Below are 22,808 nucleotides of genomic sequence, written 5' to 3'. Positions count from 1 at the left end.
TGTAAGCATTTGCAAATGTATAAAATGTCACTATTGTGCCCATATTTTAAGAAACTAGCAAAAAAATCATGCGGTCTTTTAATTTTTTTCTCTTCTTTTATAAGTGTGGGTACTTTGTCTCCCTATATTTCTGTGCACCACAAGCATATGCGGTGCCTACTGAGGCCAAAAAATGGTGGTCTTGGAACTGGAGTTCCAGATGTTTACGAGTTGCTTTGTTGGTGCTGGGAATCATTGAACTTAGGTCCTCTGCAAGAGCAGCCAGTGCTGTTAACCACTAAGCCATCTTCCCAGTTCCAAGTGTATCATCTTAAAAGCATAACACCAAAGAGCAATTTGGGCTAATGAGGGAGGGGGACTTGATTAGGAGAGGGGGGGAAATGGGAGGCAGTGGCGGGGAAGAGTCAGAAATCTTTAATAAATAAATAAAAAATTTAAAAAAAAGAGTGATAGTATGCATGGAATAGTATATCAATAAAAGGTATCATTGGTTAAAAAAAAGCATAACACCAAGCAAAATCTCCCAAATGTTAATAATCTCTCTGTTTTTAAATGCAAAAGGAGATTCTGGTAACATCAACTACAAAGTTTCTCTCAAAGTTTATATGAGGTTACACAAACTCGTAGGCATAAACACACACACAGAACTGCAAAGAAACCTACACACATAAATGCTCTGAACAGTGTTAGCTAACCCATCCACGCGCATATGAATCTAACTGAAGAATACAATGAGTTCCTCGTCAGCCAAAATAATGTCTTTCTGAGTACCCGAATTTTATATTTTCATTCCTTAAACAGAAGCGTGGAGAAGGATAACCATCAGTAGAGAAGGATAACAGTCAGTGGTAGCTAGCCCAACAGCAGGAGATGAGCTCTGTTGACGTCTGCACAGCTCACTTTTATTCACCTTTTATGCAGTGATATAAAGAAGGGACTAGATTGTCCATCCTACTGCATGAAGGCTTTAAGGTGTTTGTTATTTTTGTATAGCATTATACTGTAAGAACCTTCATGACGTTAAATAGCAACATGACACTTGAAGGACCTTTGCATATCGCCTTGTGCACATGCATTACTTGTAGTTATGTGCTTTGCTTTGACTCTTAGGATTAATTCCTAAAGATGACAATACACAGTTGAAAATGAAAGAAAGATCAACTGGAAGTTATTGCTCTAAAATGACTCAGTGCCTTTAGGCAGTTGGCCTCACGTTGAACTTCCACTTAGAAGACTTCCCAGCCTGCAAAGCTATGTCTTCTAACCGCTGGCCATACCCTGTGTTGTCACACTTGAATCGGTCTGTCCTTGTGCATCTTCTTCCTCCTCTTGAACTGACGCTCTGCAGCCCTATATTTCCTTTTACTGGCCCCAAAAGATAAGCATCCCACTTTGAATCCTTCTTACTTCTCATTAAAATATTACTAATGTACAATAATTTGTCTTTTAGCATAAAATGCAAGCAAGTTCCTGGAATGTCTTAATGCTTATCCATTTCCTATCTTGCATGATGGCCTCAAGTGTTTTAGTATCAAGGAAGTTGAGAGAAGAAGCAAGAGAGTACATGGGAGATGCTGGATGGGGGGAAGGGAAAGGAGAAAATAATGTAAATATGTTTTAATTTCAAAAGTTAAAAAATAAAAATACAACAGTAACAAAGATACTTACTTCAAAGTTAAAAGAAAAAAAAAGAAAGAAAGAAACCAGGATGTAAAAGTCTGAGAAACATTTATCTCAGTAAGCTGCCACACTTGCTGACTGATCGGCTGAAGCAGCTAAGGGACACAGAGGTCTGGAATGGGCTCCAGCCCTCAGCTTGACAACTGCATGTGTTTTATAGCTGACAACTTCCTATTTGGTGCATGGGTAAGAGCTGCAGTCTGTCAACCCATCAAAGACGGGAGCTGCATCTCTTGGCATGTCCTTGAGAGGCAGCATTTTGAAGATCAGAGCTTAACAACATTCATTGAACAGACCCTCCATGCAAAGACTCTGAAAACAACTCTTTCATCGATCCTGTCCATGTTTACTAGAGGGATGAATATCAGTCTATAAATTAAAACTGTCGAAATAACAGTGAAGAAATTGTTTACTAAATGCATCTGGAGGGGATGAGAAATGGCATATGTGTAAAATTTTTGTTGAATCTGATTTTCAAGAATCAGCTAAACATAGACCTTAACTTATGACCATAAAATTAAGGAATTTTAACCAGCATCCTGATTACAGAGAATTTTGTTCCAATAAAGCTTGCGACATTTCCAGAAATTTCATAATAAATTGTTTTGGGTGGTTTGGGGTTGATGTCTAAATATTGTCTATGAAGAAATTGAAACAGAATTTTTACACCCACAAAATTATAATAATGTCTTATATATTGAAAGACTTTCACATATTTTTTTCAATTTTCTCATTTTAACAGCAGCTATGGAGTATAAATTCAAAGACTATTACTTTCATTGTATATATTACTGAAAAAATAAGAGATATACTCCAGTCTTTATGGACTATCTTAAATATATGTCTCTTAAGTCATTAAGGTGCGAGAAAGGGTAATTGATATCAAAACCAAAGGATTGCAAATATTTGATTGTAGACAGTTTTCACAATGGTTTCAGTTGTCTCTAGGATGAAGTCTATACCGATGCTATTTGAGTGGGCAGGAGTTACTGGAATGGCTGACAGGTTTAAGGCGGGAAGGATCATCCTTCCTCTGAAGTAACTGCTCAGGAATTTATTTGCTCTTGACTGGTGTTAGGATAAAGACAGACCCATTGCCTCAGCTGATAAAACAGGACATTAGAGTTACTCGATACATTTTTCCAAGTTGAACTTGTCCAAACACCGAGGGATCCATAAGACAGTTGTGTCAATGATGATCATAGCCAGTCACTGGACAGCCGGGTGCAAAGACTACTGTAAGAAACTTGAAAATGCACGCATTTCGCAAGAATGCTCACTTCCTTTTCTTCGGACATGCCGTCAGAAGTGGGACAGTTCGATAACACAGTAGGCCTAATTTTAGCTTTGCGAGCAGTTTCCGTAGTTCTCTAGCACTCAAAGAATGAAGAAACTCTTGTTCGTGAAGGCTTACTAATGTACATCCCCATCAGCCAACAGAAAATGTACCTCCACATTCTCTAGCTTTTGTTATTCTAGTAATACCTGTTCCAAAGGGGGAAAATTAATATCCCAGTATAACAGTCTTGATTTTCATTTCCATGTAGCTAGCTGTACTGAACATAAGTACCTATCTTTGGCCACTTGCCTTGCTTCTTTTTGAGAAGAATCTATTTGGATCACTTGTTCATTGTAATGAGGTCGCTGGCTCTTTTGGCTAATTTTGAGCTGTTTTTATATATTCAATATCAATCCTCTGTCAGAGAAGTAGTAGCCAAGTATGGCCTCCCTGGCTGGAAGTTGTTTCTCATTCTACTGACTGTTTCCTTCACTGTGTAGATTTTTGAGTTGGGTGTCATCCCACTTGGCTCTGTTGCCTGTGCTGTTGGAACCATATGTTTTAAAAAGAAACCATTGCTTGTTCCAGTGTCTTAAGAATTTTACCTACACTTCCTTCTAGTAGTTTCAGAGTTTTGAGTGTTCTATTTAGGTCTTTTTTCCGTTGCAGGATGAGAGGAAGAGGTCAAATACTAACATTCTGCCCGTGAGTAATTTTCCCAGCACCATTTACGGTCATCTTTCCTGAGGTTTAGTTCTATTCTTACTTTTTATGAGTCAGTTCACTATGGATGTGTGGGTTTGTTTCTTGGATCTCTATGTTGTTTCCAATGATCTGAGTAATATTCTGCACCCAGTACCTTGCTGTTTTGGTTATATGTCTCTGTGGTGTGTTTTGAAATCACGTATTGTGATGTCTCCGGTTCTGTTTTTTCATTTTCTTTTTAATTTTCTTTGGCTTCTTTGGGTTCCTTTGTGCTCCAATATATATTTTAGGTTCCCCACCATCATCAGAGTCTATGAAGAAGTTCATTGCTGTTTTAATGGAGAGCACACTGAATTTGTAAATTGTTTAGTTGGTAAAGATATTTTAACAAAATTGTCATCCAACACATGGATGTGTATGTGTGTGTGTGTGTTTATTCCATTTTTTGTTGTTTCAATGTGTTTCATTTTTCAGAAGATTTATTTCTTTTAGGTGAGTATATGGGCATTTGCCTAAAAGTAAGCATACCGTATGAGTCCAGTTCTCATGGAGTCCAGAAGAGGGATGGTTGTTAGCCACTTTGTTATTACTGAGAATTGAAACCCAAAGAACAGCAAATGCTCTTAACTGCTGAGCTATGTGTTCAGTCCCATCATTTCTATTTATTAATATATAGCCTTCATTTCTTTTCCTTTCCTAATTTCTCTGACCAAGATTTTCCTACCATATTGAATGAGTGAGCTAAGGGTTGACATCCTTGTTTTATCCTTGATGTTAGAGGAAATGGTTTTCTACATTCAGCATGGTATGGGTGGTGGTTTGCCGTGTATTTTTTTGTTATATATGTCATATACAGGTTTTAGTATACTAGGTACAATCCTTTTATACATAACTCAGAGTTTAAAATGAAGGAAATTTCGTCTGAAGCTTTTCTATGCCTATTTAGATAATACAGAGTTTTGCCTTCATTTCTGCTTATAAGGTATGCTAATTTAGTTTGTGTATGTGTATTTTCTTTTAATCACACTTGGTCATGATGATTAATCCTTTAAATGTACTACAAGATTCAGTTTGTGAGTATTTTGTTGGGGATTTTGCATCTGTTTCTTTGAGGATGTTTATCTGTAGTTTGTTGTTTTATTTTCTGGTTTGGCAGGAGTAGAAAAGTTGTTTAGAAGTTTTATGGGGTGCTGGCTCTCCCTTTCTCTTCTGATCCTTTGCCTAGGTTGGGTAGACTTTCTCTGGAGAGTGTTTTGTTTTGTTTTGTTTTATTGATATTTCTAGGTTAATGACTTCTTCAAATCCAGTCTGGGCCAACAGAAAATTCAAGAAACTCACCACCCTATGTTCTTTGAACTCCAAGGTTCCAGAAGGCCTGCCTTCTGCACTTCATTTTCCACAGTCTTACAGCTTTGTAAATTCTGTCTGGGTGGGGTTTTAGCTGTACTTTTTTTGGAAGTAAGATGATATAGGAGGTTTTTTTTCCATATATCAAATGCAATTGTTTTTAGGGACTTTTTTCTATCTTGTTTAAGATGTGTGGGTTTTTTATATATACTTTATTGTTTTTAGTTGAACTATATATTTTCCTCACTACCCTCACTCTTTTTCCTTCCTCTCCTCACTTCTTCCACCTCCCAGTCCCCCATGCTCCCAATTTACTCAAGAGATCTCGTCCTTCCTAAGTGTATTCATGTATTTCTCTCTAGGGTCTTCTTTATTGTCTAGGTTCTCTGGGGTTGTCGATTGTAGGTCAGTTAACCTTTGCTTTATGTCTAATAATCAATTTATGAGAGAGTACATATTATATTTGTCTTTCTGGGTCTGGATTACCTCACTCAGTATGTTTTTTTTTTCTAGTTCTGTCCATTTGGCTGCAAATTTCAAGATGTCATTATTTTTTACTGCTGAGTAGTAGTACTCCTTTGTGTAAATGTACCACACTTTCCTTATCTATTCTTCAGTTGAGGGGCATCTAGGTTGTTTCCAGGTTCTGGCTATTATGAATAATGCTGCTATGAATATGGTTGAGCAAGTGTCCTTGTGACATGATTATCAAGAACTCAAGAAACTTGACATCAAAAGAACAAATAATCCAAATAAAAATTGTGTACAGACTTAAACAGAGAATTCTCAACAGAGGACTCTCAAATGGCCAAAAGACACTTAAGGAGATTACATCAGTTTTGAATATGTATATTGGTCTGTTTTATTCCTTCAATGCTGTATTTATATAATATTTAGTATTAGCACTTTTAAATAAATCTATATAAAACAACAGTCTTCTAAGTAAATTAATGAGTAAAAATAATAAATCCATATTTTATTGTAAAAGGCACATGAAACAAGATATTTAGATGCCTTCATAAACTTCATGTGTCCTAAAATAAAATTCTGGAATCAAATATCAAGTAAAAGCAGAAGTTATATTCATAATTACAGTGATTCAAAAGCCTTGGTTAGATGTCTGTACCAGAATTTCCCATGATGCCAAGTATCTACACATTCTCCATCTCCACTGTGCCGCATACTAGCTACCGATCAATGGCTTCTGAGCATTAAACTATAGTTTCTATAACTCCCAATGTTTTCAGGACATCTTGTCTGTTTCCTCTTCCCACGGAGGATCCATGTATAACCCTAGCTAAGACTCTAAGCAACAGTGGAGATGGTGCCTAAACTGGCCTTCCCCTGTAATCAGATTGATGGTTACCTTAATTGTCATAATAGAACTTTCAACCAGCAACTGATGGAAGCAGATACAGAGATCCACAGTGAAGCTCTGGGCAGAGATACTAGAGACAAGTCCAAAAGAGTCAGGAATAATAATATGAGCAAAGGGGTCAAGACTATGATGATGATACACAGAGAAACAGCTGACCTGAGCTACCAAAAGTTCACTGACTCTGGACTGATAACAGTAGACCCTGTATAGGAACAAACTAGGCCCTCTGAATGTGAGCGACAGTTGTGAGGCTGGGGTAGTCTGTGGGGACATAGGCAGTGAGACCAGGATTTATCCCTATGTTTGAACTGGCATCTTGGAGCACACTCTCTTTGGAGGGACACCTTGTTCAGCCTAGATATAGGGGGAGGGTCTTGGTCTTGCCTTGAAATGAAGTATCAGACTTTGTTGACTCCCCATGAGGAAGCCTTACTCTTTCTGAGGAGTGGATGGAGGTGGGGGAAGGGTGGGACAGGAGGAAGGGAAGGAGAGGGAACAGGGATAGCTATGTAAAATGAGAAAAGATTGTATATATACCATCTCTGGATGCCTCCCAAATTTGCAGGTTCCTCACACTCACACTTGCTTACACTTAAACAGATATTTTTAACTCTTTGGAGCAAGGATCTCTCTCTCTCTCTCTCTCTCTCTCTCTCTCTCTCTCTCTCTCTCTCTCTGTGTGTGTGTGTGTGTGTGTGTGTGTGTGTGTGAGAGAGAGAGAGAGAGAGAGAGAGAGAGAGAGAGAGAGAGAGAGAGAGAGAGAGAGAGAACTCAGTATTTGCCTTTCTGAGCCCAGGATCTCTCACTTAATGTAAAGAAATTTTAAGCTTTGGTAAAGTTAAATTTCTTTGGCCTTTAGTTGCCCCCAAGTACTTTTCAAGCAACCTGCATTTTTTCATGAGTTTGATTAGATACAAAATCCTAACCATTAAAATCCTTTCCTATCTGACCTTAATTAACTTTCTGTTAGTCACTTAGCAGAACTAGTCACTTCTTAATTAATATTTAAATTCCCACTAGCCATGTTTCCCTAAATACTCTTTTTAATATTCTTTATTTTATTTCAATTTTATGATTACAGAATTTAAATTGACTTGGTGGCAATAATATCCTGCATATTGACACAGTCTTTTAATAATATGCTTTTACTTAAGAGCTAATAGTCATGTCTTTCAAAACTAGTTATTATACTTTTAATATGCTTCATGATTTACATTCCATATTAAACAAACTTAAAAATGTCTTTCAGACTAATTAGTAATAGATAAGGAGCCCTCATACAAATTAATAAAAGTATTCAGCATTGTAACAAGCATTCTCCTTGTTAAGAAACTCACGCCAGGCTCTTGAATATCTCCTTAAACCATCTCTGATTAATTCTTTATTTAATTTTGTAATGAAATATCCTTGGAAGATTCCTCACCATTGTTCTTTAGCAAGCAAACATCAATACCCGAGGTCAATAAAAACAGCCCCTATGTTTAATAAAGATCTCCTCATCTTGCACCAGCTCCTGAATAAGGTTTGCAACAATGAGGCCAATTCAGAATAAAATGTCTACATAAAAATGTCTGCTCAAAAATAAAACGATTGCTCATAGGACCGTGCCCTCCAGTCATGTGTCCTTCATTCTTTGCACAAAGTCCACTGGCTATATTCTCCTACTTGTCCGTGCTCAGAATAAAGTTTGATTGTCTTCTCAATTGTTATAATCACATTACAGTATTTCATATACACATCACAGTCATTCTGAATATGGTCTGAGTAACCATATTTTTATTAGTCTCATCAAGTATGTTTTATTTTTAATAGATTTATCATATATATATATATATAGTACATGCGTGTGTGTGTGCATGCAAAGATTAAGATTAACTCTTTTGGTTATTGAGTCTGAATATAGGTGCCATTTTAAATTCTTCCAAGATTTTTTTTCTCCTCTACATTGTAGATGTTCAATAAATTTGCGATAAGCCTGCTAAATTACTAACACTGTCACAGAAACAGTGAAATTAAAATTAGACTGCAAAATGTCTGTTTTGTAAAAAAAAAAAAAAAGAGTGATCCCTAAAAACATAGTCTTCCTTTACTTTAAAAGAGCTTAAACATTCATATATTAAATACAGGTTCACAGTGTTTACAGGCTATATACACATAATCTAAATATGTAAAGGTGAAACCTGAATATTTGCTATAGACACATTTATTACTGCATCTCCTTCTTGAACTGACTGCTTTTGAAGACTAAGCTTTGTTTGGTCCTGGCTTTTTCTCTGTTATATACTTCATCCTCCTAGAGGCTGACTTGTTTGTTTCCTCTGTTTCATATAATTTTCCTACATTTGTCTTAATGTTTCTTAAAGACGAAATATTTTATTTTATGTTTTATTTTCTATCTCTTTTGGTTTCCCATGGTATTTTCTTCTTTCCTTTTGCATTTATTTTTCTTAAGTGTGGACAATTCATCTTTCATGTTTCCTTACGTTCATTTTTGACCTCTCTCTTTTTCAGGGTCTCCTATTACTTTAATATCAGCATTTGCATCCTATATAAACTGTGTTCTTCCAAAATTTGTGTGCATTTTTGTTTCCTTCTACTCTGTTTGCTAACTTGTTCCTCAATTTTATCTGCCCACCTGTGCATTCCACATACTTTATTGTATATTTTTTGTCATTCAAATTCTAAGAACTAATCTTTTTCCTGTTTTGAAGTTTTCTTGTTATTTCAGTTTTTGAACACACTCCCTCGTGACCATATTGCTCTGTTATCGTCATCACCATCATCACTACCACTAGTGTAGACGTCAGAATCTCTCATTTGGTGCAAAATCTTTCCTTTCAGTTTTCACTTTTCTGTTACTTGTTGCTTTCCTAGTGTGATATCTAATTTTTATATGAGATTATTTCCACTTCTATTTAGCAGTGGGTGTAAGAAGGCCTCATACCTCAGCTAGAAAACCTTAGTCTATAAGGAAAACATAGATAAACTCTCCCCAGTGTGTATGGAAACTCTTGACCACTAGAACCCTATTGGTCACTTCCTATCACAGAGAGACCTCAAGTTACCTCCTCACTTCTTGGCCTCAGAGTGGTGGCATTATCAACATAAATTCTTAGTGTGACTTGTATCACTCGTATTGAGTGTTACCTCGCTTTAGAGGGATTGGGTACCAAGCCACCTTGTATGGGTGTGTTTGACACATTTCCCTAAGCATTAAACTATAGTTGTTTCTCTATCACACTGTTTCTCCTGAGCGCACCAAGCACATTCCTTGTTGCAGAAGTTGAAACACACAGTAGATGTGCTCAAGGCAGAGTCACCAAGCTTCCAGGGAAGTATCTGAGTGCTTTCCATGTCTCCTATGTCCTCTCAAAGAGCTGTCCAGCTGCTCTTGTTCTAAGCCCAGAGCCCAGGGAGGTACCAACAGCTTACCCTATATTTTTAAGGGTGTCTTGGCTTTTGGACAAGAATAAACTAGAATTACATGATATTAGCAATTTGCTGTGACCATTGATGCAGTTTCCTGTGTTTTCTTCACAGCCAAATTTACTTTGATCTTTCTGTGGAGTGTATCCTTAAGACAACCATTTTTGGTAAAAGCTTACTCATGTCATCTGAGCTAGACGTTTTCCTTTGTATTTCTCCATTTACATTCTTAGAAGAAAGTCTAGACCACACAGCTCACATGGCTTCTGTGGTGAGACCCTGTTGCATGCAACCTCAGCGATTGCTGAAGCTGAGGTCATCTGAGCCAGTCCTTAGGGAAAGAGGCACAGTCTGCAGAGAAACTGAAGAACTCAAAATGTCTTTTTGTCTATTATCTCCAATTGCAACAAAGGAAAAAGTGGCTGGATCAGTTCAAGAAGCCATCTGACAAATATGCACATGAAAAACACCTTACTGTCATGCATGACCTTAGGAATTCCATATTGAAAGCGCATGACCCTCTCAAGGTGGTCCAGAACACCAATAATGTGAATGCTAGTGCTGTAACATTACAAAAAATTTTGATGCCTTTATTTGGTCAGGAACCATCATTATATAATAAATACTTCCAAAGTTGACTGTTTTAGAATATGAAGAAATTTTTATATTATTTCAATATTTATTATCACTCCATACAGAATTGACAAACAACTCATTGTAAGGATGGGGACATAAGCATTCTGATACCCTCAATAAGTATAAATTATCAAAAAAATCCCATAAGTCTAAGGATGAATGAACAAAATAATAGACTTAGGCCTTTCAAGTATTTCTTTAATTTGTTAAATTTACTTGTTTTTTGGGGAGAGGGGGAATATCATGATTTGTTGATATTCCTATTATCTAGATTTCAGAATTTCTACTTCTGCTGTTCGTAATTTCAGGAACCAAAATGCAGATGTTTAAGATATTGAAAATAATGACTGTGCAGTGATACAAAATGTAGCTACCATCACTAAAACCATCATGATTAAGCTTTACAGTCAAGAGAAAATAAAATACCTCTTTTGATTTGCTCAGTGCTATGGATATGGAAGCTCCTGTTTGGGTTCTTAACCCATGGAACTCAGCTCAGTTGGAAACATTTGCTCGTGAGCCTGTCATGCCGGCACTGCAGTGGAGGCAGGGAGACTGTGATCACTGTAGCCTGGACTCTCTCAACAAAGAGAGAAGAGACTTTAAGGGAAGATGAATGGCAAGGGTCTTTATTCCTAGCTAATGATGAGAGGGAGGGATGATGGATGCTCTGTTGGAGCATCTTTTCAAATGGGTGTGATCCATGATCTGAGTGTAGGTCATGTAAGCAGCCACTGACTGTGTTTACAGAGTGTCCCTAGACCTCCAAGTGAGAATCTAGGCAAAGGACATAGACAGTTCTTTTAGCTGTACCTGACATGAGGACACCCGGAACGTTTCAGGTCTCAGAGTAGGAAGAGTCAGGCTCCCTCTGCTGTACTCTATGTTCCAGCTCGCTGGCCCTGCTTGGCTTCTGTGGTTTTCCTGTCTTTTCATCACAGCTTTTTTTTCTCTCTCTCACTTTATGGGCACTGTGAGTCTTGCATTGGCCACTTCTACTTCTCCTTCCTGTTTAATTAATACTTGTTTTGGAGGAGTTCTGGATCGTGAGTGTTGCTCATAAACATGTAGCGCTGTGTGTTTGATACCTCAAGCGTCTCATTTGGCTTGCTTTACAATTTCTGAAGCTTCCTTAATTTGTTTAATGTGAAATGTGTGTGTGTACATTTGAAGAGTGCCATTTGCAAATACAGAAAAGCTGCTCTGAACAAAACTCTTTGGTTCTCTAGTAATCTTAATGACCTTCATGCAGTGTCCTGAACTTGCCATACCTTTGCGAGAAGTGTGACAATTATTAATCCTAGTATCTCTCTGGCAGTCTGTTTTCCTTTAAAAGTATGTGATAAAATGTGATTCACGATCTCACAGGATAACTCCACCAGTTAGTTTCTTTTGCCCTTTTCTGGTAAACATCCCCTCTGGGCTTCCTTGTAGCCGTTTATCCTTACTACTGCAACTATTTCATCTTTATGTTTATTTACATAAAGCTTAAGAACCAGGCTGGACAGCATGAAAAGAGGTCCAGCATTTTGCCCCTAATATCAACATGATAAATGGAGGCTTGGTAAATATTTATGTTGGAAAAAAAGGAAAACAACCCGATAAGTATAAACCATGCAATATGGCAAGCTTTAAGGAAGCCTTTCGGAAGTTGACACAGTGAATATTAGTAATGGAACATATATAAATATTGTTGTTAGAGATAAAATAGTAGAAGCTGCATAACAAACATTATAGTATTATACAGGTTTTCTGTGCAAAATAGTTTTGCAATTGGCAACATGATGGTGCGGAGAGTAAACTTGGGTTGAGGCGTGAAGGGTGTGGCTCAATGGTAGAGTTCTTGCCTAAAATGCGTGACCTCCTGGGTTTGATCTTTGGTGCTGAAAGAAAAAGTATGGAGAAGGATAGTTAAGTTTGTGTGCTGTTCCCATACGGAGTAGCTACATGAGGTGGGAGAAAATTACCTACTGTTGAAAAAGTATGAATTTTATCTCATTTTATAGATAAATAAATCTGATGGTGCGCAGAAAGTTTAAATGATCTGCATCAGGCTAACAGCTGGCTGTTGGCAGAAGGCGGACTGCTGTTCCTTCCTGAGTGTGGTGTGCAGTCTGCCAGGAATGTTCGCTTTTTCTGTGTCTCTACTTCTTCCCATTATCATTCTAACACATTTTCCTCTTAAGTTCCCTTTGCTGCCCATGAGATACTTCTGCTTTTTGGTGGCTCTGCTCAGTTTTGCTAAAAGCGTGAAAGATTAAAGACGTCCTGCTTGAAGCTGGATTCCAAAGGCCCCATACCATTTATAGGCACAAAAGACACATGTCTCAGCAAGTTACCGTGGCAGCCGAAGAGTTTAGGTCAATTTAGTGGGATGTATTGACTTACATGGGGGCAGGGAGGGGCCGTTTCTCTGTTGAGTCATAACACTTAGCTTGAAACCCTTGCAGGCCAGTGACTGTCGTCTCCAATTAAGAACGTTATGGGACATCAATGGGAAACTGACAGCCATACTCATTTTTTCTGGTTTTTTTTTTTTTTGTTGTTTTTTTTTTTTTTAACTTAAGTGAATTTGTGAACTTCCTTAAACTGTCTTTCCCATGACAGTTACAGAACTGAGATGTCAACACAGGAATGCAGACAGGTGCTTGATCAATGTTTTCCAAACAACCTCGGATGTGGTTCTTGTGAAAAAAGTGGATGTCATGAACTCAAATTTAAAATGACATTTGTACAACACTAGAGTAGAGAGGATAAAATCATCAGCTTAGGTTTGTCTACACAGAAGTATAAGTAAAGATGACAATTAGAAATCGTTCTCTTGGCTTAAACGTGAGCACAAATGAGAGTGGTGTTGATGTGTTTGAGCTCACAGAGGCTTGTCTATAATCTGAAGTCTGAAGTATGAAATAAATACAGTAAGAGGGATTAGTTTGATTAAGCTTAAAAAATGATGTAATCCAAATAATTACTGCCACAATGGGGAAACATGAAAGCACTGTGCTAAGAGAAATGATCCAGGCATGTAAATACACACACATACACAGGCACACACACACACTCACCCCCCTCACACACACGCGTGCGCACACGCGACCTTACTTACACGAAGTATTTGGTGTGGTAAATTCACAGAAATATAAACTGAAATAGGGGTTACTGTGAACTGGGAAAGTGGGTAATGAGAAGAAACTGTTTGATGGATAAAGACACCCTGAGAAGATAGACAAGGACTAGGGACTGGCAGGACTTCACAGCTGCATGGTATTGTGGATGTAGGTAAAGCCATTGAACCATATTATCATGTTATGTGTAGATATTTCACGAAATTAAAACCTAGTAGGAAATTAACTTAGATATCTGAAGCAAGAGTGTAGAGAAGGAGACTTGGTGGCTATGCAACCAAAATTTTCAGATCACTTCATATAGAGTGGTACCCATCTCATCTCTGCCTCTGTCATGATGATATTGTTTGCACTAAACCAAACTTGAACCAGCATCTAGCCCCACTGCCAGGGTTTTCTGAGGCCGCACTGCCAGGGTTTCTCAAACTCAACATCCCATTCTCTACCACTGCACACAACTCTGCTGTTTTATCTCTAGAGGGGTGCATCTGGAGAGCAGATCCTCAGACCCATTAATCCATACAATAAGGCTGAGGAAGAGCATATGGAATATGGTGTAAGTGCTGTAATTGCAGAAATGCTTCATCTCAACCAAGACACTCAATGTGGCTCTCCTCCAAGCATGGATATTAAGAAGGGAAATAGCCACTGTTGTGATGTTTTTTTTTTTTTTTTTTTTTTTTGCAGTGTTTTGGCTTTTGTGAAAGCTGGCCATTATGATGAACTGTGCTTAGGTAAAACTAGCCCTATCTGAGGTTTGCTCTTGTGACATAAGCCATGAGTGAGCCAAGTAGCTAGCTGATGGTCATCCCTGACTACTGCTTGACAGCCACATTGAAAAGTATTCATCAAAATGCAAATCAGACGCCATGAAGTTCACTGAAACTGAGATAACATATCTCTCAGGACTCCAAGTGCTAGTCCATTCAGGCTGGGCATTTTAGCACTAACTTCCCTGAGACTGTTTGTTGGTCCTCAGTCTGAAAGCAGTCAGTTCTGAGGGCCCTGTTAAATGTGAGCATAACTTTGATATATTGCTAAATCATTCTGGATCCAAGTGAGAACCACCATGTTCCAAGCCATTTGGATAATTTCTCTTACAGGTGCAGTGGTCACTAGCATTTTGAAATCAACCAATTTTCACCTACTGGTATCTTCATCTATTCCCTTTTGCTGTTTTTACTTTTTGTTTCTTTGTGTGAGTTGTGATAAACTGGGCCATTTGGACATCATCTTTGCTTTGCTTGTCATTTTGTTTGCTTCTATGTGAGGCAGACCTTGAGATGTAAACTTCTATAGTAACTCACCTTCAAAAATATCCTTTCCTTTTTCTCAGCTAAAACTCTAGGGACAGCTGAGAGTATACAGATATATTCCCATTGTTCATCTTTATAGATGTTACCTGAGTATGTTTAAAGCCATTTTGAATGCTATCCTTATGAGTTGAGCCAAGTATGTTCAATGAAATAAATATAAATAATAGACCTTGCCAGCATGTGCCAAGGTACCCATTGAGCATCATAAAGTCCCCCAGTGGTTGCCAGTATTGCCTGCAAAGAGCCTTCAGGCTTTCTTAAAAGTTACTCCCAATCCCAAAGTCATTCCCAAAACCTCATCTCTGCTGCGGACAACTGGTACTTGTGATTGGTTGACATTAGAGAAGAAAGACCTTTTCTTTTGTCTTCTGACCTTGTACTGTTCTAAGAATGACTCCATGGTCAGAGCTGGAGTATGGCCTGTTAAAGCCTTCACGGAGGTATATTAAGACTTCTTCCTCACACTGCTTGGTCTTACTTCCTCAGCTCCCATCACAACAATGGAAGCATGAACACAGCTGTAACCAGTTTTCTAGCAATCCTTCTCAGACAAAGCCTGCTCCTCCAGTAATCCCGATTTCAATAGTCGGAACCTCTGGAAGATGATGTCTGTCTGATTGGCATGTGAAGTTTTTGCCCTTAATCTTACACAAAAGTCTGAGAGGCAATACCGCATTCATTTTAGCACTAAACATTTCTGGAAAGGATTGTTACTGCTGAAAAACCAAATATGGTGAACAATGGCAAAACAAATTGAAATTAAGGAAGAAGATTGACAACATAAAAATCAGTAAGTTTGAAAACAAACCGAAGTCTCCCAGCCCACCAAGGAATCATACAGACAACAGTGAGAGAAACAGTGCGTGTGAGAGAAATTAATCAGATCGACCATGCCACTAAATTTTCAGAAAGAGAAAAATAAAGGACAGAGAAAGAGAGATGATAAAAGAGCCATGTGATTAGAGCCCAGTAGATGTGTTAGGAACTTTTGAGCTATTTGATTGATCAAGGAGAAAATAAAATCATTTAGAAAATCACAGCATGTTCAAACACTGCTCTATATGTTCATGTTCTCATGTTCAAACACTGCTCTATATGTTCATGTTCTCTTGTTCAAACACTGCTCTATATGTTCATGTTCTCATGTTCAAATACTGCTCTTTGCGAGTATATATGGCTTATTTCAAGCTCCAGGTATGACAAGGGGCTACTTGAGAGTTCTAAGTTCAAGACTTTACATTAACATTATAAAAGATAAAGTGAGCACTGGTGAAATGGTTCACAAGGTAAAGGTGCTTGCAGAATAAGTCTGGAGACCTGAGTTCACTCCCTGGAGCCCACATAAAGATGACTAGGAAGACCTGACTTTACTAAATTGTCCTCTGAGCTCCACATGCATGCAGGCATGATTGTGTGAACACATACACAAACACACACATATCACATCACACATGTACTCACTACATAACGTGGGAGTCAGCAAAATGACTCAGTAGGTAAAGGACCCACGTGGTGAATGGTGGAGGGAGACAGCTAACACATACATAGTAAATAAATGCCGTTGTTTGAAAGGATAAAGTAAATCTGTGGCTGGGAAGAGTTATTAATTCAAGGAAACAAGCAAATAAACAGAAACAATGGGGTTGGGGAACAATCAAATTAAGACTTCATAGGAAATAGGGATGTATTTCCAGGTTAGAATAAGATGTTCTAAGTTTATAGTCTTATCCCCCAGACTTAACCAAACTTAAGTAGTTCCATACTTAAGAAACTCCTACATGGAAAGAAGGGTTCCAATGAGAATTGTTTGGCAGGTGGGCTCTAGAATCACTGGAAGTGATGTTGGCAATGAATGTCACAGCACAAATATAATAAAGGGAAATGAATGTGGCCATGACTATAAAAGAGCATGCATCTTGGTAACGCCAAAGCTACTTCACTCTTTAGGGAGATTGCAACTTCATATGAGAGAAAACCCAACTCGACATGTTTTGCACAACAAGGAAAATTTATTGATTGTACAAAAAGTCCCAGCAAAAAGTGGAGCCAGTTCAACAGTTGTTAATCTACCAGCTCAATAACATCTTAGGAAAGTTCAGCTGAATTCTGTTTATCTTTCTGCTCTATCTTGTCCACACCATCCTTGTCTTCAGATCCCAACACAGCTGCAGCAGGACCAGATGCCAACAAGCAGAAGAAAGGATGGATGGGGAAACATTCCTTAGAAGTTTTCCAACATAACCTCCTCCCTCATCTCACAGGGCCAAAGCGGGGAGTAACCCACTCACTTAACGAATCAGAGGCAAGGACATTCTGATTGTCATGAGTGGTTAACATTATGTGTATGGAGTTACATCGACTGTTCTAAAAAAATGGTAAAATCAGGGTCTTTAAAACAAGGCAGGGGAGTGTTTGGTACCCAGCCAACCATGTTCATTTTAGCATCTGTCATGAAGATGAAGATGTTATGGGAAGTGTGATTCTGTTGTTGACAGACCCATCTGATTGTTACAATCCAGCAATCTGGATGTTTATGCAAGATCTCGCAATTTAAAAATTATTTCTTATAAACTCAAAACAATCTTTTTTTTTAAAAAAAATAGTGCTGTGTGGCCAGGATCTTTGATTTAGAGCAAATAAAACACATCTGCAATCCAAACCCTGCCCGTAGGTCACCAGTTTGCAACTCCTGGTTCATGTTCATTTCTTTAACTGAACATTCTCTGTTTACAAGGGAAGCTCACTTTAGTAATGCCAGCAGTCAGCACACAAATAATTGGTGACTAAATTAGTTCATAAGAATATTTTCCTCTATTGTAGGAAACTCCCCAAATAGCAAAGTGAATAAAAAATAACTTCAGAAGAAAGGATATTGAAGACATCTAGAAGAGGAGGTACTTACATAATTCTATTTTTAAATTGATGTTCTAATTTGACAAGTAGATAGAATCAAGACATTGCTACTTATTTAATAAAGAATGCACCCTCCTCCAGCTTCTTATGATTTTGTTTTGTTTGTATTGTTGTGTTTTCATTAGAGAGCACAACAATCCCTTCCAAAGGCGGAAGAAAATTCAGGTCGTCAAAAATATTTAAGCAGTCACCATCATAGTAAACCAAGCGTTGGAACCAACTAATTAGAGTATTATAGTTTATATATTTCCTTTGCCATCTTCCTATGAGTATGGAAAGGAGATTATTTAAGTTAGGACAAAGGTTCTCAAAAGTATCTTTCTTGCAAGTTTTAGTCTCTTCAAAATACAGCATCAACTAGGCAATGTTGACCTCTGAGTGCCAAGAGCAATAGTAATAAAGAAGTGAACATATCTCTTTTCCATCCAAAACATCCAGGCTTCCAATCTGATCATGTGATCATCAACCCTGGCTTAGCTGTTGCTTCAGACTTTTGCATTTGAATCCCTTAAAGAAAGAAAAACTTCTTAGATGATCAAAGCAACCTAAAAATTTATCAAAGTTCATAGAGAGATGTAACATGAAGCTAATAAAAAAATTAAAAGCATTCCTTAAAACCCAGCCCTCTACATTATAAATTATTTAATACATCAGCCATGAAGGACTAGGAACAGCAGAAGGTCAGAGTAGAAGGAGAGACAGCTCTTTCTCTGGGATTTAAATGTTCCTGTGGACAGTTAGCAGAAGGAGGACAGAGGTGGGAGGAGTTGCAAGCATAGGAAAGTAGACCATGGCAAGTAGACTCCTAAGATGAGGAGATGCAGAGAGAGTTAAGGATCTATGTGAGCATTTCTGTGGATGCTGCATCTACTCACACAGTTCTTGTTCACTAGTATGAGAAAATAAAGAACTGGGTCTCCACAGCTATGTATTTGTGCATTTTTCAGTCTCCCTTTTCTTGTTTATTGAAAACAAAACTCATCATCAAGACACTAATATCAGGCCCTGCCCTAGAGTAAAAACCGTAGAAGACACGATAGAGGCTTTTCTCCTTGGCACTAGGGGTGATAAGAGACAATCATAATTTCATTATAGATCTCTTAAGTGGGTGAAGAAATGAGCCTATTTTGGAAATAGAAAAATGATTTTGTGTTACTAGGAAAAAATGGAAAAGTAAGTCAGTTAGTAGAGATGGCATATTTTCCCCCTCTTAGCCAAGCTTAGTTCCTTCATGGAATTACTGCCTACCCCCTCACTATTCACTTCGGTGCTACCCAAGTGTCTGGGGCCAATTCCAAATACAAGGTCAATGGCCTTCTGCTTCACCAGCTCCATTCACAGGGACACCACAATGATTTCTCATTAGTACTGCACACTTTGACACTAATAGTATTTGAGGAATTAGGCACACCAGGCATGTGGGCATTGTTTGCTCACTAACACTGCGAAACATCTTGATAAAAGGAACTTTGACTCTTTCTCTTTTACACACAACAGAGGGTTAGGAATGAGAACTACTCATGAGTAGCTGGATTCTGCCTTTTACTTAAAGAAGGCTTGCCTTTTATTCTAGCTTGCCTTCATGGATTGACTTTTCATCCTCTACCTCTTAAAGAAATAACAATCATTTCATAAATATCTAATCTTATGTCCTCTATAATGAGCATTCAGAAACAATTTCTTAGAAGACATTTGCCATATTCAATAAATTTATCCATTATTTCTCAACAGTTATGAACTGAAAGGACTACTGTGTTATCATAAAGATTCAGTAGCCTTGTGAAATCACTATGGAAGGAGCCCTTCCCTTTCCAGGTTCTTCAGAGCAAATGTGCTGTGATGAGGTTAGGTGAGCCGAAGGAGCACTGGCAAAGAGCCTGTGGATTAAAGCCAGTTGGCAGAAAATCCACCAGTGACCATCTGATACTTACGAGGAAACAGGAATTGGTGGTGGTGGGAAATTTGGCTTTGTGGATAGCTAGGAAGAAGATAAAAAGGGAGAGTCAGCTCAAAATAGGCTCTTCAAAATGTGTGTGAGTACTGAAAATGTTTAACTCATTCTTAAGAACAGAGACTTTGGAAACTTAACCACATGAATAATTCTAAACCCATGAGTGTGGCACTTTCATTTAGTTATGATCCAGACATAAGCACAGGGTCCACAGCTATGTGATGAGACTGTTTAGTGTGGACTTAATTTCTGCATCCACACAAATCATATGTTGATGCCATAATCCCCAGTGTGGTGGTTAGGTTTTGGGGGCTTTCACCTCTTGGAGGTGGAGTTCTCAGAATTGGATCAATGAAGATACAAAAAGATAGTTGTATCTCTCCTTTCCCTAATCTTTCTCCCCTACCACCATTTCCTTTCCATTATCCTCAACTGATGGACCAGGACTCAATTCTCACCAGACACCAGGAAATTCCAGATCTTCAACCTTAGAATTCCCAGTCTCAAGAATGAACATAAATAAATGTTTAATCTGTGTAGTCTATGCTACTCTTTACTGAATCAACCTAGGCTAAAAATGGGTTCTGTGGAGCAAATGAATTGCATGGATTGTTTTTTTTTTCCAACTTCATACAAAGCTAGATGTATCTGGGAAGAAGAAAGTCTCAAACAAGAACTGACTCTTCAGAATTGGACTGTATGTAGATCTCTGGACTATCATCTTGATTAATGATTAATGAGAGAGTGGGAGGGGCCAACCCATTGTGGGTGCTGCCATCCATGAGCAGATAGTCTTGAGTTGTATAAGACAGCAGGTTGAGCAAGTCAGAGAAAGCAATCTGAATAGCAGCATTCCTCCACGGCTTCTGCTCCAGTTCCTGCCCTGGCTTTCCCCAGTGATGGACGTATAAGCTATAAGCTTAAATAAATCCTTTCCTCCAACTTCTTTTTGTTCACGATGTTTTAACTCAGCAACAGAAAAACCAGTTAAGATATGAATATTCTGCATTACCAACTTCCACCTCTATGCTCTTAATTTGAGGGATAAACTCAGAAATAAAAATGTAGAGTCATATATTACCACATTTTGCATTTTAAAGTTTTGCAGAATTTATATTTTACATTAATATGCACACAAATCTCAACATTCTTCTGAATCAACAGAAGCACTATTGATTATGTTGAGCACTATGGGTTATGTCTTTCAGGAGCATCTCCTTGAGGTTGGACTGGATGAGAGAGAAGTTGCTAACTCACAACATTGAGGGGAGGCTCATTCTCTTCAGTGGGCAGAGCTTCTTCAGACACGTGGAGCTTCTTCATCTGACTCATCTAAAATGAAGAAATTAAAGTTTACAATGAAACCACCAGGTGCTGAAGTACAGTCAGCAGAGAAGTTGCCCTTTCCCAGCCTATATGATAAGGGCGAAGCTGAAACGTAGAAATAAGTAAGACAGGAGAGATCCCAGTAGCCAGGTTGTAGCATTATAGGAGGATTTCTCCAGAACTTCCAGGGATAACTTCTGTCACAACCATTACCACTGATGCTGCGCTATTGATCTATTTCAGCTCAAAGTCCTAAACATCTAAGACATGGCAAGAGCTGTAAGTGTCATGCATGTTACATGCTACATAGTTGACTGTACAAGTATATACATTGCTTTTAGAGAGGAGTCTATCAGGAGTAATAATGAACTTAGAGTCAAAGTGGACAGAGTGAGAATGAGCTGGAGGGGAGGGCAGAATAGGTGAAGAAGGGGGAAAAGGAGGGAAGGGGGAAGGAAGGGGAGGGAGAAGCTGTCAACGTTTCTTCCCTCTATTCCCTTTGAGTTTCACAAGCCCTTTCTTCAAGGGCTTTTTAAAGATTCTTTTGTGTGTTAACAAGATACTAGGGGAAGTTGACTGTGTGTGTGTGGGCACAGAGTCCACCGTCCTTACTATCTACTGATGTGGGGTAGATTTCTAGGCATTAAGGGCACAAATGACAGATGTACGGTCAGAATAATATAAGAAAGGGGTAAATCATAACCTCGGGTGTCACAAAAAAAAAAAAAAAACAGTTCAAACTTGAATTCACCTCCTGGAGTTGAACCGGCTTCGCCTTTGGGGATTTACACTTCTGTTTGTGCATCTTGGCATCCTTAGTGGGCAGTGACCTAAAAGTAAAAACATGTCCTGTGAATTGAACAGCATCTTCAGCATGCCAGGAAAACTCAACAGAGGATGAACAACTTCCTTTTCCCACTGTGCCCTGCTCCACTACCAGGGTTCTGTGTGCTTCCTGAACATCCCTCAGTTTTTAGTTGCAAGTTATCCACCATTATTATCCTGTGGATAATAACTGGGTTCTTGGCAGAACCCTTATCCCAAAGATGATGATGATAATAAGTCAACTTTTATCTTAGTCATGACATTTGATTATTTTTAACTCCTTAAATATTTCCCTAAGAGTCGTTTTGTATGAAATAAGTTCCATCAAAATAGTTCAGTCTCAGAAAGTGATGGAAAATAATCTTGTTAAGATGGTTTGTAAGAGAAAGGATCTCCATGCCAATCAAGCCTCAATTTCTCACTTTTGAAGAATGCAGAGGCCTTTGTTAACCTTCTTGTCTCCTCTACATTTATTAAATGTGAATTCCATTATCCTAAGGGACAAAGAGGTCACATTTCATCCAGAGAGTGAGAATACTGCAGCTGTTTCATGAAGTCTTCTCAACGATTAAAAGAAATGATAGGAAAACCTCAGCACAATGTCTACCAGACAACTGTCAGACAATTAATATGCTCTCTTCTATTCTAATAATAAGTGCAGAAATATTTAATAATGAGGCCCAATGTCACTGCTATTATTAATTACAAAAATAGCTACTCCAAGGAGAAAAGAATTGTATCTGGGTGCAAAAGATTGCCCAGTCGAAGGGATACCCAGTCTGTGGTCAGTGAAAACCATACCTGTGTGGTTTTCTTAGTATATGAAGTAAAATAAAATTAAACCAGAAGGATTAAGCCATAGAATCCAATGTTAAATGAAGTAGAGGTTAAAGGGTCTCCA

The 22,808-nt window shown here is 38.2% G+C and overlaps 1 protein-coding gene and 1 long non-coding RNA gene across 3 annotated transcripts in view; one reads left to right on the top strand and one right to left on the bottom strand.

The window, feature by feature from the left end:
* The window catches only part of LOC126488409 (uncharacterized), a 28,511-nt gene extending 7,407 nt beyond the window's left edge, over positions 1 to 21,104 (top strand). The window contains exons 2-3 of the long non-coding RNA XR_007588682.1: positions 17,713 to 17,786; positions 20,965 to 21,104. This is a non-coding gene — a long non-coding RNA (uncharacterized lncRNA). The remainder of the gene's footprint in view (positions 1 to 17,712; positions 17,787 to 20,964) is intronic.
* The window catches only part of Adam28 (ADAM metallopeptidase domain 28), a 55,568-nt gene continuing 49,641 nt past the window's right edge, over positions 16,882 to 22,808 (bottom strand). The window contains exons 19-22 of one of the 2 annotated variants that reach the window (XM_050121869.1): positions 21,834 to 21,912; positions 21,014 to 21,088; positions 19,737 to 19,783; positions 16,882 to 18,312 (exon numbers count right to left, since the gene is read on the bottom strand). The gene's annotated coding sequence lies outside the window, so the exon portion shown is untranslated. Of the gene's footprint in view, positions 18,313 to 19,736; positions 19,784 to 21,013; positions 21,089 to 21,833; positions 21,913 to 22,808 lie in introns of those variants that run through there. The other variant, XM_050121871.1, reaches the window with a different exon arrangement.

The sequence above is a fragment of the Alexandromys fortis genome, unplaced genomic scaffold, assembly GCF_014885135.2.
Source record: "Alexandromys fortis isolate MF-2015 unplaced genomic scaffold, M_Fortis_MF-2015_v1.1 scaffold_203, whole genome shotgun sequence".
NCBI lineage: Eukaryota > Metazoa > Chordata > Mammalia > Rodentia > Cricetidae > Alexandromys > Alexandromys fortis.
The sequence above is the reverse complement of the archived record's forward strand: the minus strand, read 5'-3'. Positions and strand labels throughout refer to the sequence as shown.